The 15955-nt window shown below is 37.7% G+C and overlaps 1 long non-coding RNA gene across 1 annotated transcript in view; it reads left to right on the top strand.

Annotated features, from left to right (window-relative positions):
• LOC124155326 overlaps nt 1-15955 on the top strand; it is a 390208-nt gene that overhangs the window by 257707 nt on the left and 116546 nt on the right. Inside the window, exon 5 of the long non-coding RNA XR_006864171.1 lies at nt 8566-8599. This is a non-coding gene — a long non-coding RNA (uncharacterized LOC124155326). The remainder of the gene's footprint in view (nt 1-8565; nt 8600-15955) is intronic.

The raw sequence follows: 15955 nt of genomic DNA, 5'->3' as shown, positions 1-15955 counted from the left end.
GGGTAATCGAGCGACCATAATATTAATCCTTTTTATGTTAATTAAACTCATGGCATTTGGATCTGAGAAATTCTTCCTTTCTCCTTTTTCCACTGTTCAATTCTTTCCATTGAAGGTATAAATAAACAATTTATATTGAGTGTAAGTTCATGTGAAGAAATTGGATCAATTGAATTGACTCGGTACACCCCACAATGATTTTCTGCGGGGAGTTTATCCTTGGCTTTGCTCAGGAAGCTCGAGGCTTTTGCAGGACAGGTGAACCTTGTCACTATGCAATGCTTCGAGAGCACACGGAACACTATTAAACACTCTTCCCTCCAACGTACGGTAGGAAGGCGAAAGCCGTAGGTTTTTCCATATCCCCAAGAGAACGTTCTACGGTCCTTTTTAGGGCCTCGTCAATCTTCTTTTCCTCTTTGAGGATGACGTTTTTGTTGTACCCACGGATTTTATGCACTGTCTCTTAAAAATGAAATCAATGATTTTATCTACATTCCACGGGTACGCGTTAAGGCTACGGTTCATTAAGGTCCCCTCGTGCAGTATAATAATATTTTCTTATCCCGTTTTCTTTACATATTGTATGTATGAAGCGAAGATTCGTGAAATACTAACCATGCTGTGGAATGATCCCAAACTCTGAAAAGCTAAACAAGCTAAAAACGGCGTGTGAAGCAAAAACTCGGAAATGAACGCTTTTAATCGTCGGGCGAAACGATAAATACGTCATTGAGGATATATATGCTTGGTTTGCACATTTTTTAGTGGTTATTCTTGGTTGCCGGGTGCATCCTTTCCTCATTCGTTGGAATTATTAATAAACTACGCTTTCGATGATACCGGATGCTTTCCATCTTGGTGGCCTCACTCCAAACCCCCCCATATTTTCTTTCCATATCATCACATGGTCAAAAAAAGAAAACATGGTCGTTCCTTGTGAATTTATTTCTATGCTAGCAGTTTTTCTTCAGAACTCACTAATTAAATCGTGCATTTATATTCCAGGAAGAAGCAGTCCACACTGGATTTATTTCGTTTGAATTTTATGTAGCTACGTGAAAGTGATAGATTTTCGTATGTGATGATACGATGATAGTAAAATGTGATCATTTTTCAATGAGAATTTTTTATGTATCGTGAGAAATATATCTCAAAAACGTACAAATATCGTTGCATTACCTGTGGCGTTCCTGTAGTGTGCGTTTTATACGTTTTTATTTCAACTACGCGTGAGGGGCATACAAGAATTCAGGATAGTGGCAAGTGGAATATGGTCATTAGGCCACTATGATGGAAATGACATTATATTTTTTGGTTTAAATCTCCTGAGTTTATTCATATTCTGCCTTTAATAGCTATTCTATACTTCGCGTAAGAGATGATTCTATGTGCAAGTATTTAAAATACTATTAAGATTCGAAAGAATGGATTTGTAAAATGAATCATAGTTTCTTAAGCACTCATTCTTTTGACGGTACTTCCCATGCAAATGCCCTATTTATTGCCAATTGTTCTCGACGGTTTAATTTTACTCAAGGACTGCTTCACCTGACCTCTCAATTATTATCTTCCTCTTCCATGTGGCTATAGTTCCACTCTCAAATTTTCCTAAAACAACTTCCACGATCCCAATCTACTCTGTGTGTCTCCGAATCCTTTTTCCCTGCCTTATTTAGCCTTCTTGTTTTTACTGCACCGCTTTTTTATTTCATTTCACAGAATTTATAGTATTTGTTCGTGGTCCGACATCTGTCGAATGCGTGTTCAAAATAACTAACTTTTGCAAAATGAAAGACTTAAGTTCTTTTTTTTTGGTAAGATGGAACACGGCATTATTACCACGGCATAAATGTTTTATTATCTATTCCCCTTTCGACAATTTTATCCAGTAAACATAATTGATTAGAAAATTATAGAATATTTCGACTAACGTTCGTTCGGCACCTAAGAGACTGCATGTTGTTTTGTGGGCAAATATCATGGATTGCGAATCATTATTTACCACAGATAATTCGTATGGAGATATCGAGAGAACAAAATATGCAAAATAAAGTTTCGATTTCATAGTTTCATTTCATCTCCTTTTGGAACCATGCCTTTCAATGCCTTCTGGGTCACTCGGGATCTCCCTTGCTCTTTTCGTCGTAGTCATCGGTAAATGAACTTTCTTTGTGGAAAATTGTACCCCACAGTAATTATGTGTATTCGACACTCGCTCCAATCCGGCCGACTGCTTTATCGTACTGTTATAAAGATTCCCCGTGAATTTGGTCATCGACCAAAACCAAGAAATTTCACCTTTTCCTTGTAAGGACTTGAGATGGATTAAATGCAACGGAATATGTTCTTTTTTTGAGTCGCAAAACCTCAGTGAAGTGGAACGAGGAAGATTACAGAGAAGAGGGGCACTTTGGAAGAGAGGCTCAATCCTGAATCCTCCGCTCACCACTCCACTACCTTCGTCATGATGTATGTGATCGCAAATTTTTCGGTCTAGTCTTCTGGAAAAGGGAAATTGAGAAATTATGTGTTTGTGTTCTTAGTTTAAACTTGCATTGATTAAGTGCAGCCTAGTGACTAAGTCTCTGATTCAAGAATGGCAAAGAATGTCATTTAATGCGAGATTAATTATCGGATAATTAAAAATGTTTTGAAGACAAGCTGTGTTGGTACCTCTTGCGTAGGAGCCTTCAGCGTTAAAAATGGGCATCTTCATGCCAAAATTGCCTTTGTCAACTCAGGTATATTTGAATGCGTTTGTTAATTCCAGTGCAATGTGGTAGTTTCCTGCATCAAAGAGAACGAAAGGCATTGATTGCGATTGGTTACCCACCATTAGTGTATTCATAATATACAAATTATTAGAAATCCCAGTTCAGACGAATGGAAACGGTCAATTTTAACTGCATTTGAAAAAGGCCAGATTGGCGCCCATGCGATGCCACTCCACGTGTTTATTTATTTAAAATAAATCATTTATCTAACCTATCAATTAAGTACCTTTAGAAGAAAGCCCTTTTTAAAATACTCTTTTTCCTGCATTCAGCGATTGAGTATCGAATGGTTTAATACTATTAATCTTGTTCGAAATCTCTGAATTCTTTACCACTGGCCGATCTGATGGGGACAAATGATGTTGGCACCATCGCACTTCCAACTGCACAAAAAATCTGAGACGTCATCTCCGGTGGGGGGGGGGGACGGAGGAAGAGGGGGTCCATATGGAGGGGGTGGGGGTGTTTTGCAGACAAAGTGAGTGCCCACCACTCTACCCAGAGTTCCTCTCTCGTCTCGCTTTCCTTCCGCCATTTATTCGTTGCTTCCTCTTCTCTAAATTCACACCTATTCTCCCATAACACTCTCTCCTCATCCATATCCGGAAAATCAAAGCGACCATCTTACAATCTTCTTTTGTTTGGGAGACTGGTCGATATGCAATGATTAGTCTGCACGATATAATGTTTCCTTAGAAATTATATTGGTCCCTTGATTGTTTTTTTTTTTCGAGGAATATTTTCATTTGCTTCACATTCATGCATAAAAATCTTATTTACATATGTTAGAGAACGTCTGATAACTGTTGAGGCTGACCTTATACTTTACTTATTGTTATTATTTTTTGCTCTTCATTTAGTTGTTTTGTCGTTTGTTTTTGCTTGATTGCACTTTGTTAACTTGCTCTAAGGATGGCCATCAACCAAACGAAATAATTGTGGTGTTGGCTCTGGCTGTGGTTGTTCATATTAGAGCGGATAGAATAGGCCATCGGTGACCAAACTCATTCATAATTTGCCGCTCTAACCGCCCTCTGTGTCTATTTTCTTATTCATTTCTCCACCGAAATTCCTTATTTCTATTCAAAGTGATCCATTGGATATTAACATATGGTATCAATGCTATTTTCTTAAAATAATTACAATTTTTTGCTGGAAACATACAAAGAGAGTAACAATATATACACCTTTCGAAAGCATATGAAACTCTGGCTATTTATAAAAAAAAATCATATAGGGGATATCTGATAGAATTATTTTCAAATCATATTCTTATTTTAACTTTTTATTTTATTTTCAATTCCATTTTTTCTATACTGTATCATCAATGTATATTACTCATGTATCAAAAGTTCATCTAGAAGAAATTTTTGTATTTCAACTTCATACACAGCTCTGCAATTGTTTTCTTAAGATGATCTCTTCCAACAGGCAAAATCCTCTGGGGTCTCTAATGTTCCAATCTGATTTTTCATCAATATTATTGGAAATTTCTTAAATAGCAATGAATATTATTATTATTTTATTTTTTTAATATAACAAAAAATAAAAAAATAAAGTTTACCTAGGTACATAGGTCTCAATAAAATCCACGATAAGTTTCCTCACATATGGTAGTGCTACGCTATTGATTATTAGCAGGTTCTATGATTTCATCATTCACTCGAAAATGTATACGCTTACATCAATCATATTAAATTTTATCTCCCAATACTTTTACAAGCCTTAAACATTAAAAAGTACGTTGAACCATCAAGCATACTTAATTTTATGCATAATATCAGTAATTACATACACAATTGTAGTCTATTTGATAGCACAAAAATATATCCAAATCTATAGAATTATAAAAACAAAACCGATTCGAAGGGTGATAGGTATATACCTGCAGATACATTATCATAATTATTATTTTAATATATTTTCTCAGCATTTTTGCTGGTTTGAGGTGAGGTACGGGTATCACCAAGTACTCTCGTCTTTTTACTCTGTGTTGAAAAATTTTCTGACAATCCGGCTAGTATTTAAAATTGCTGCTTTTTGTATTGTAATAAACAAGTTTTCGGCAGTCCAATAGTTTGAAGACCTTGATGGATTGAATGAGGCACTACTCCTGTGGCGGAGATAATGATTGGTATTATGTGGACTTTATCTGATTTCCACAATCTCTTGATTTCATTTTTAAGTTATTCATACTTTTCCATTTCGTTGGTGTAGGCTGTAGTGATATTATGCGAATTTGAACGGTCATAATAAATCTTGCATTGATCGTTTTCAAGGATGGTTTTAGGTGTGTACTTATAATAAGGAACTCCATTTTCTATGAGTTTATACTTCAGAGCTAATTTCTGGTGGATGATGTTGCATATTTGATTGTGACGGTGTAGATAGTCTTTTTGAGATAAGTTAATGCATCCACTTGTGATGTACTGTATCGTCTCAGTGTCATCAACTTTCCATAAATTGCTTTATTCTCTCAGCTTACCTTTTAAGGACATCTTCTACATTAATCATTGCGTATTTTTCTTTTTATATGAAAATTCTGTAGCTCTTCATCAGTTTTGTACGAACTTTAATGGGCCTAATGAAACCATTTCACCAAATATGTTTCTTCGTTTTTAACCACATTATTATTTCCAAGTTTGAGACTATTCATTAAGCTTTTATCGGTTATTAAGCTTTCATCGGTTGGATGCAATGCGTTCTCTGTGTACCAAACTGCGATGTAAACGACGTAAGCTGCTCCAGACTCAGTCGCCCAATACCGCCCACCTCCTCGACCCTCTCTCCCTTCCCACCCCATTGTTATTCCCCTCTCCTTTCACCATTTCCCCTCAACAGTCGTATCCCCATCGGTCGCCACCTGGCGGATCGCGAAATAGGCGAATTTCGAATCCGACCCGAGGGAAAAAAATATAAATATGCGAGGAGCGATACCCAGACCTTCGTATTTCATGGCATCTTCCCTTTTTATATATATTGCGTAGTTTAGCCAGTCCCTTTTCTCAGCTTGTCCGCCAGGGGAGCATTGCCGGTCGTGAAGACGCAGCGATGCAGTATTTCATCCGCACCGAACACGCAATCTACACGCACGGGAGAAGACACGCGAAGGTCCCCCCCCTCTCTCTCTCTCCCTCACTCTCCCCCTGTCTCTCCACACCAAAATGTACAATATAATGCTAGAACAAATAAACGTCCAACACGCTACATGGAAGAACCTTACATACCACACTATCGAATATCTATTTACGCTAGGTCTTTCTATGTCACCTCTTGCGAAATATGGAATCAATTGTCATACGATTTAAAAAATCTAAATATTTAAGCCAATTCTAAAAGAAATTCTATGAAATATTGCTGCATGTTAATTGAATATTGTAAGTTAACTGAATATTGTGCTTAAGTTGATAACATCTGATGTATTTATGAGTTCATACGTTTGTCTTGTTGATAATTATATATAGATGTGTATTATTTATTCTATTTTGTCATATATTAAGTCGCATTCTGTGACATCGATGTTTAATGTAAATCTATACATTTTTTAGTAATATTTCTGGCTCTATTATATTTATAATCATATATGTTCCTAAGGGACACGTTTGTCCCGGAATAATAAATTTCATTTTCTATTCTATTCTATTCTCCACGGCAGTTGCAAACAATGCGCGTTGACGACACGGCCGAGATTTATATTTTTCGCGTGTGGGATATTTGGGGAGGGGGATAAAGACTCGTAGATACTACACTGCACTATTCAGACTTCGGCATTTAAGGGCTCCTTAGTCCTAATCCTCGCATCCCTTGGGCAAACCACTCTATTCACGCGGCACTATCTTCGGAGACTGCGCGCAAGGCTTAGATCGCTTGAGAAATTGAGAAAAGATATCTTTAAGTGCGAGACGAAGGACATAATATTCGAGCCCCTTTATATTTACAGGTCCAATAGAAGCAATAAATTTAGAGAGATGTTTTGCCGAACGGATTGGTATTGGAATTCGTTTTCCCTCCTAACCATTAAGGACTTAAATAAATGCTATTCTTAATTTCCTTAGAGGACTTCCTTTTTCTGTAAGAACGGCTGGCGTCCTAATGCGATCGTCGATGTTCGTGAATGCGCCCGCGGCCATATTAGATGGCGGCGTCGACTTGCGATCTATTCACGCGGTACAATCTTCGGAGGCTGCGCGCTAGGCTTACATCGCTTGAGAAACTGAGAAAATATATCTTTAAGAACGACTCGGAGAACATCATACTACAACCCCACAACATTTCCAGGTCCGAAAGAAACGAGAAATTAAGAGAAATATTTTGCCAAACGGATTGGTACTGGAATTCGTTTTTCCTCCTAACCATGAAGGACTTCAACACTATAGGAATACCGATCTTGAAACCCCTGCTAGAACTAAGTCATTTTGACTCCTACCTTATAATTGCTTATTTTTTACAGTTAACACCTGCATTTATTGACACGTTGCTTTAGTCTAGCATTTTTTTTATAATTTGAATATTTCAGTCTTGGTTCTAACAAAAAAAGGAAATTTTTCAAAAATGCGACGTTCGGCAGTATTGCTTTGAAAATCTTTTTTTCTTGCATGTTATATTGTTTTAATGGGATTATCACTGAGGAATTGGATAAAACAGTAAACATAAACTTTTCACCGTAGTTTATTATCATGTTTATGAGATAAAAATATTACGTAGGCTACATAGAAAGTGGGGAAATAACTTAATAAAATAAAAAATATTTTTATTACAGTTGGTACCTCCTCTCTTTGGTAGTCAACGATAAATTTTGAAAAATGTGTACTTAATATTTTTTTTCTAAAACTATTTTTATCGCATAGCCTTTTTATAGGTATGTCAAAAATGAATAAAAGTCACGGAATTTCAGGCCGTAATTCGTAAAATATTATTCAGAGCGGAGAAATAAAAATCCCGAGGAGTCAAAATGACTCCATCGGTAGTTCTAGTGTTAATAAATGCTAGTCGTAATCTAGTTTCAGCTTTTTATATATAGACGGCTGGTGTCCTAACACCACCTGCCACACACCTTATTGATTTGGTGGCTCGTGCGGTAGTATGTAGTTGCAGGTGTAGAATCTTTTTCTCAACGAATAAAGAATTCATCGGTGTTGTGAGTAAAAACGAGATATTCCGTCTGGTTAAAAAAAAACAAGGGAAAAATGAATAGATTGTGTAACAGCGTAAATGGTGCTCGATATTTACAGGGATATGAGGTTTTAATTACTGGAGGGGAAAAATGTTTTAACTGTTAATTATAGAAGCTTAGGTACATTTGTGGGGCCTAAGTGAAGGAGACACAAGGCAGGGGTCATTCGTTGAACCCGCTTTCGAGGCCTATCCTTTTTCGGACCATTTTTCCAGGAGAAAATGTGGGCCAAAATTCTAGATAGCCGTCACTTTTAGAATTCTAATCATGAGTCATATTTATCGACCCCTAATGCTGGATTTTTAAATTAATTTTAGTGTCGCTGGCAACTGATAAGTTTTGCATTGAGAAAGAGTGAGAATGTGGACATGGTGATGGAGGAATTAGTGATTACATGTGGGGTGAAGTCTATGTGAGCATAGTTTCAGGCTGTACCTATGTTATTTTCAGGTGTGCAAATGCATATAGCTTAACTATAAGCCAAAAAAATCAGTGTTTGTGTGAAAATAAAACAAGGCTAAGTGCAATTTAGCCTCTTCTTTAAAATTTGTTGGTTTTTTAACTGTGATATAAAAGATTTATTCACATTTTATCTGCATTTTTATTTTTTTGCAGGGTTGCCAATTTACCCAAGCCGCTCAACAAATACGTAAGTAACTCTTTAAAATAATGTTACCCTAAATAAATTTTATTGTATCCAGAGCTACGAAATGGTTAGGAAACACCACTTTATTGCAAAGATAGTGGACTTGTGATTGACACGACCTTACTTACAGGTACGACCGTTATCATAGATTCGTTAGTAAGCTTCAAAGACGCCTTTTACCGACTCATGAACGCCAAAACGCACAACAAAGGTTTAAAAGCTTTAGTAGTACTATCTAAATAACAGGAGTGTAATGTATGTTGAGTGTGTAATTTTCAGTGTTTTTCTATTTTCGACTTAGCAGAATACGCCGCTCGTTTGTAAAGTTTGATTTTATTTAATGTTGCTGGTGGTTGTTTTCGAGTATTGCTGCGTAGGTAAGATTTTCTTACTCGACGTTTCACTCCTCCTACTGGGAGCGTTTTCAAGAGAATTGGAGGAAACCGTTCTCGTCCCGAGATTATATATGTTTCGTTACCCATTGTTGACCTATTTTGAATTTTCACGGAAGGCGATAGCCGTTGGTCATTTGATTGGGCCAGTAACCCTCTCCATATGCGACTGAGGTTATATCCATCCTCCCTATTGAATTTGTTTGGCCTTTTCGCTATCTCGACGGATTCTCGTATAAGACGCGGAATGATATTCTTCCCTCTTCGCCAATACCCTTATAGCGTTAAACATTAATTTATGCGCAGGGCTGGAGGCGTAATGTTCAACGACCGCTGATGCGTCCCACTGATGTAGTTTTATTTAATGTTGGTTCACCAATAATCCTATATTGAGTTCACCCTTTTGAAGGGTTGAGCATTTAGAAAGATTCCGATGTTTTTTGAATCTAGGTTAATAAATTCATTTCCGTTGTTTCTTTTTCGCAATGTGTGTTAATGCTCTGGCGAAAGGCGCAGGGCGGATCCAGGATTTTTTTCACGAGAGCGAAACAGGGAAAAGGAATATTCATTTTCGAAATAGAAAACAACACATAAATTACTATACATATATTCCCTTTATTTTAATTTCAAATTAATTCATTAAAATGAAATTTAATGAATGAGGCTGCGTAACTCACAAAACTAAACGAATGTAATAATAACCGCATTGAAAATATTTTGCATTTTTTAAACATCTTGGGGGGGGGGGGAGGCACGTGCCATCGTGCCCCCCTAAATCCGCCTATGTGAAAGGCTATTAGGTTGTTAATGTTGTAACTGCTACCGTATCCCTTGTCTCAAAGTTCGATAGTTGCTTATTCTAAATCGCCCAAGAATGGGTTGTATTCGTAAGTACCCAAGCGCCACCGGTATGCCACTCTTTTGATCTCTTTAGTAGCGCGATTAAAGCAAAATATTTCTAAGTGGGGTACATGGATATATTGTGTGTTCATAGATTTCGCATATAGTTTATATATCCCAAATTCTAAGTAAGTACTTCACGCTATATTACGGTATAAAATTCAGTGTGCATAGGTTTAGATTTCTTCTTAATATTAATGTGCAGACTTTGATTTGACAGCTTCATTTCGTTTGAAAAGGATACAAATTATTGCTAAAAATTAAATGAATGTCACAGATTATATACTTCCACTTCCCCATCCAACTGCTCTTGTATAGATCATTTTGGCTTCCTAAATTAGAAAGCTTTAATTGCGTTTAGGTTTTTGGTCCGTGGAAATTGGTTGCTTTCCGATGGACGAATTAACGCGCAATTACGGGGTAAGAAATGAGCGTATGGCAGATTCCGTGTGATGTCGACGTTTCAGTTGATACTTGATTCCTCAATGAATTTCGTGATTATGTCAATTTGCATCAATGCTTTGAATCTTTCCTGAAATAGGAAATTATTATGAAACGCAACTGTATTGCAAAGCCTGTAGACTTCTGGTTCACATGAACTTATTTAGAGGTAAGACCGCAATCAATAAATTATCTAGTAAACTATAAAGACACTTTTTGCCGACTAATACCACCACTTTGCACTTTTGCCAATATTTGCCAATTTAGTGTAATTTAGTATTTTTCTGAATTCGTGAGACAAGGTTCTATAAAATTTTCCGAACGATGATGGCGTAATATGATGGTAGTCCTCTTCGAAGAGTGATCGGAGAATGAGCTAAAAACTAATATTTCCTGTATTTTCGAGGAAAAGATAGTTAGGAATTCACTTATTATACCAAATTATGCCATACAGGAAACAGCAGAAAATCACAGTTCATGTAAGTTTTTCTTTCGGAACAAAAATGTGGTTGAAAATGTAGTCAGAACAATGCAGAGATTTGGCAACACTGTGACGTCGTTTGGTTGGGGAAAGATATTGTTGCATTTAGGGACTTGACAACAGTGTGACGAGTTTTGATTGAGGAGCGACATTGTTGCATGCTCGACCACTCTTAAGAAACGGACGTTTTCTCTCATCGGATACCCGTACCTTGCGACCTGTAAGACGGCGTTGCATTGAGAGTCACGGGAAGCTCACATCCTCATGTGTATATGCCGTACTCTCAGATGGTCCATTAGCGTCTCCTTCCTTCAACCTCGACCTCGCTCCGCGCCATGACACCCTCACTCCGATCCCTTACATATATCACGCACACTCAACCGAGAGCACTCAACTCCACGAGCCGCCTCCCCTACTCTACCACTTGTCAATTTGGTCGCGTCTGCTGAGAAGACTTCCCCTCGCCAATTTAGGACATGCGGTACCTACTCGGCCCCAATACTCTCTCTCTCTCTGTTCAATGGACGATTTACGAGACTTTTCTTTGCATTCTTACCCATTTTAATGTATTTTCCTATTAATCAAATATTCTTGATAAGTTTTAATTGATCATTATCTTTGTTAACAACTTGAGACTATAAATTCGTGCTATCTTGGTAAATCTCTAATGCATATATGTGTTCTTTTATCTTTTTTTATGACCTTAATTGTTACGTGATTTTGCGACGGATACGGTCCAAATATTGAATATTTTGACACCGTCATAAGACAAATGCACTCAATGATACATCGTCTGCGACAATTCTTAGCGATATCAGAACATCTAAGCGCATTTATTGAATCTTTCCTTTTGAAAAGGCATTTCCTTTATCCTTTCCAGGCCGCCTCTTACCTAACCCTTACTCAAATGCTCAAATGATCTGAGATGAGACACGGTGACGTTTGGCAACAGTTTGAGCGTTTCAATGAAAGATATTGTTGCATTTAGGGACTTGGCAACAGTGTGACGAGTTTTGATTGAGGAGGGACATTGTTGAATGTTCGCCTTCTCTTAATGACATCACAGCCGTTCTCTCGAATCAGATACCCGTATCTTGCGGCGTGCTAGACAGCGAGTGTCTAATAGCGTTTGGGAGTCATGGGTAGCTCACATCCTTTATGTGTGTGTGTGCCGTACTCTCAGATGGTCCATTAGCGTCTCCTTTCCTCCATCTCGACCTCGCACCGCGCCAAGACACACTCACCCCTATCCCTTACATGCATCACACACACTCAACTCCACGAGCCGCCTCTCCTTCTGAGCCACTTGTCAATTTGGTCGCGTCTACGAAGGAAACTGCCGCTCGCCAATTTAGGACACGCGGTACTCGGCCACAATACTCTCTATCTCTCTCTGTCCAATGGTTTGCGAACCATTTCGAAATTTTGCAGCATGTACGTTCCAATGACAACATTGTAAACGACTTTTTGTATGACTCCCACTCCCCTCTTTTTAGCCTCCCACTCCTAAATTCCTGGGCTAACACGACATGACGAACCCTTCGGCCTCTCTCTTGCCTTAACCCCCCCACCCCCTCCACCTGCCATACCCTCCCTAAGGGAGCCTCCACCCCCTAACTTTTTTCTACCGTATTTTTATTTATTTATTTATTTATATCACACCAAAAACAGCACTAAGGCCTTTACATTGGGTTTATAAACAAAATAAACTATGTAAATATAATACAAACCTGTATAAAAATAATGTCATAAATAAAAACCATTTTCAACATAATATACAATACATACAAAGGTCGGTGTCAAAGAGATAGACTTTCCACTTGGTTATTAAAATTGGTGCGGGAGGCAAAGATGTCAAGAGAGGAAGAAGTATTGGAGATAGAATGGAAAATAGAAGGTAGGCGGAAAAAGAGGGATCTATGAGATATTGCCTGACGGAAATTGGGCTGGTGTAAACAAAATGTCACGCGAACAGGGGCGTGAACCCTGGATCCTCAGATTGAAAGTCTGATGCTCTACCGACTGAGCTAAGACCAAGTTCTCTCCCCCTCCCTCTTCTCTGTTGACCAATCCGTTCAACCTAGTTACCTTTCCCCCTCCCCCTCCTAGCCTGGTATAAAAGGATGTGATGGACGATGTCTTCAGGCCCACCAGCGTCTTCAGGATCGACCTGAAGATGCCGGTTGGCCTGAATACCGGAGAAACTGTCGTCACAAAGAAAATCCACGCGGTGAAACTCAGAAACATGGAGACATCATCTAGACAACGCCGCGGAAAACTACGGATATGATGGACCTCTGTAGAGTTCACCTGATGATGACGACTAACGTTGAAACCATGTTCGCGTAAATTTGTTAATATATATTCATGTGAAAGCACAAAGTTCTTATTTTTAATTTTAATAATGAATCGCTTTCACAAAGTTACGCCTCAAAAAATCAAGTCTGCGAACCAGTTTGTGGAACGTCGAAGCAATAGTTAAAATATTTGAATGCGAATTACAGACAACTTTTATTATGGTAAACCCCGACCGTTGTCAATACTCACGTGTCATATTCGAGGAAGGAACTGTCCATTACCAGATTCTAATTTTTTTCCAAATGATGATTTTGTGGAATGTGCTGTAAGTCCCATCTGGCGCTGGGGTTTTTGACACATCGCTGAGTATCCCATATGCCTTATATCTCAAAACCCATCAGAGTTTATTTTTAGAAAATGCAGCATAGAACATTCGTAACTCTTAGAATATTCGTAACATTTGTCATGATCGTCAGAAGCCTATAAATCACGAAAGTAATAACCGTCTCTTTTCACTTAACCTACAACTTTTCGATTATTAACGTTTAAGAACTTATCCTTCTATGTACACTACAAATATATAGCATATGGGTGGACGCTGTGAAGCAGAATTATACGAGATCACATCACATGGGTACATACAACTTATATTCGGTCCTCATTCTTATTTTTATGATGCATAAAAGAATAAGACAATGCACAAATTAAAATGTTTATTCAGCACTGAATATCAGGAAAAGTATTAAAAACAAGGATTACACACGAAATTAGAACTTTCATTTTAAAATAACTGAAAAAGGGAACAGAAAGAAAGACCATTACGGCAACAAATAGGAAATAGTGCAGCGTTCAAGTTTTTTTGCTATAACTTCCACAGTAATGCATTAAATACAGAAAAACCACGGTCAGAAAAAAAGAACATTGGTGTCACTCGGATTAAAAATCATAAAACATGCAAAAACTCCGAAATACGCCCGGTTTGAGACACGTATCTTAAACAAAGTGTAATAACATTTAATAAAATAAAATACAAGCAAATAACAACTCTTTGTTTGTAAATGAATGCTTCTTTTTAGGTTTTATGAACTTTTGGTCTTTAATTTCAGTGTACAAGTAAAATAAATTAATCGTTCTTTATTGCTCTCCTCAAAACTTGCATTTTTTTTTAGATACCTACGTGTTGTTAGAACTTAGCCATCGATGAACAGGGTGGAGAAAAATTGTAGTGACATTTTCACCCCGAATATCTGATGCCTGTAGAAACCAAAATTACTATGACGTTTAGGTCGAAAACGTACAATTTTAAGCTACATCAAGTTTGAGCCAATACGGTGGTTTCCTATTATTTTTTTATTGCCTAAATCGAAATATTATTACTATTGGAGTACGTATTTCTCGCTTTTAGATTTTAAAATGACGATATCTATATTTCGAGATTAAATGAAAAGTGAAAATTTTCAAGCGCGCAAAAACGCGACGGGTTGGGAATGAATGCTGGGAAAATCACGTGTGACGTCGTTCTGGTTCCCGCTGCCGCCAAGTGAGGTGACCTTGGGGCGAGGCTTTGAGTGCTGATAAGACGCAGGATGCTGGCAGGTTGCTGAGTACCCTTGGCTTAAATAAGAATTATTACTACCTTATCAAACTAAGGAAACTTTCCGACCATAGGCAGTTTTAATAGGTGATTATTAAGAGATGTTTCCCTGAGCTCTGTGCCTCATGCATGCATTGGTAATCTCATACGATGCATAACTCGTATCTACTCGTATAGGAACTAGGTCCCTGTGACGTCACTTGGAGTGGAATCGCATGGGCGCCAATCTTGCCTTTTCCAAATGCGGTTAAAATTCACCATTGCCATTCGTCTAAACTGGGATTTTTAAACCAAATAATTTGTATATTATGAATACACTAATGGTGGGTAACGAATCGCAATCAATGTCTTTCGTTTTCTTTGATGATGGAAACTACCCCATTGCTCCATGTTTTGAGCCAAGGGCTCTGATTGGCCGAGAGTTTGCCCCGTTGCCAGGATACCTTGGATACTTCGGAATCTCAAGTAGGAAAAGCATTAGAAGTCATGAGTTTTTTAGCTAATAAATAATTCGTTCTCGACCTTAAAATCACCAATTATTTTGTTTCCTGCTGTTATCAGATATCCAGGGATAAAATTTCGTGACACAGTTTTTCACCACCCTGCATATATCCACGATCCACAGTGGGCGGAAATCGGAAAAATCCGGACAAAATTACAATTATTTTTTTTAGTTAGAAATATGATTTTTCTCAGGTTTACTCTAAAATAATTGAAATTTATGGAAATGTACTCGGTTTGATATGGTTCTTATCCGCAACTGAGATAAAGATGCTCAAACATGAGCAAATTTTCATAAAAATGCCCGTCTTCAATTTTCTCTGAAAATCTTCCAAATGAAGTTAAAGTTGGATTATTACGGAACAAAAAAGCTATATAATCTGTTATCATGGTATGTTTTATTTCAATTTACGTAATCTTTACGAACATCTTCGATAAGTTCTTGTCACGCAGTTACAAAATGGCGGACACTGATTTTCGATAAAATTTTACACTTAGTAAGAGTTTCAAATTGGTTTTCGGCAAAGTCACACGAAGTAACTTATATGAGAGCATTATTTGGAGAATTATTGAAGTGTGTATGCAATTAACTTTGAAATAAGTTTGCGATGCCGAAAATTAAATAGATTTTTCGATCACGCGGCAGGGTTCGTCTCCGCGCGGCGTCGGAAGCTGGATTAAGGCTGGAACACAATCAACGCTAACGTGAGACGGTATACGGGATCCGGGAGAACGTGAGACGGGGAACGCCA

This window comes from Ischnura elegans, chromosome 1, assembly GCF_921293095.1.
Source record: "Ischnura elegans chromosome 1, ioIscEleg1.1, whole genome shotgun sequence".
NCBI lineage: Eukaryota > Metazoa > Arthropoda > Insecta > Odonata > Coenagrionidae > Ischnura > Ischnura elegans.
Note: the sequence above shows the minus strand (reverse complement) of the source record. Positions and strands in the feature narration are given on the sequence as shown.